Genomic DNA, 213 nt, shown 5'->3' with positions numbered 1-213 from the left:
TAAGTTAATAAATTTCTAAATTATTAAAATTTGGAAGTTTATTAAAATAAAATGAATCCAGGACTTAGGGGTATGACTTTTGAAGTCAATAACTAATCAATTTAATACCCATATTTTGATGTTCAAATAAAATTCAAATCATGAATTATAACCACCTAAAGGCTAACCTCTTCAAAAATAATTAAGGCACTCACCTAGGTCTTAAGGGCTTAG

Source organism: Phalaenopsis equestris, unplaced genomic scaffold (assembly GCF_001263595.1).
Source record: "Phalaenopsis equestris unplaced genomic scaffold, ASM126359v1 Scaffold000550, whole genome shotgun sequence".
In the NCBI taxonomy this organism is placed as follows: domain Eukaryota; kingdom Viridiplantae; phylum Streptophyta; class Magnoliopsida; order Asparagales; family Orchidaceae; genus Phalaenopsis; species Phalaenopsis equestris.
The sequence above is the reverse complement of the archived record's forward strand: the minus strand, read 5'-3'. Positions refer to the sequence as shown.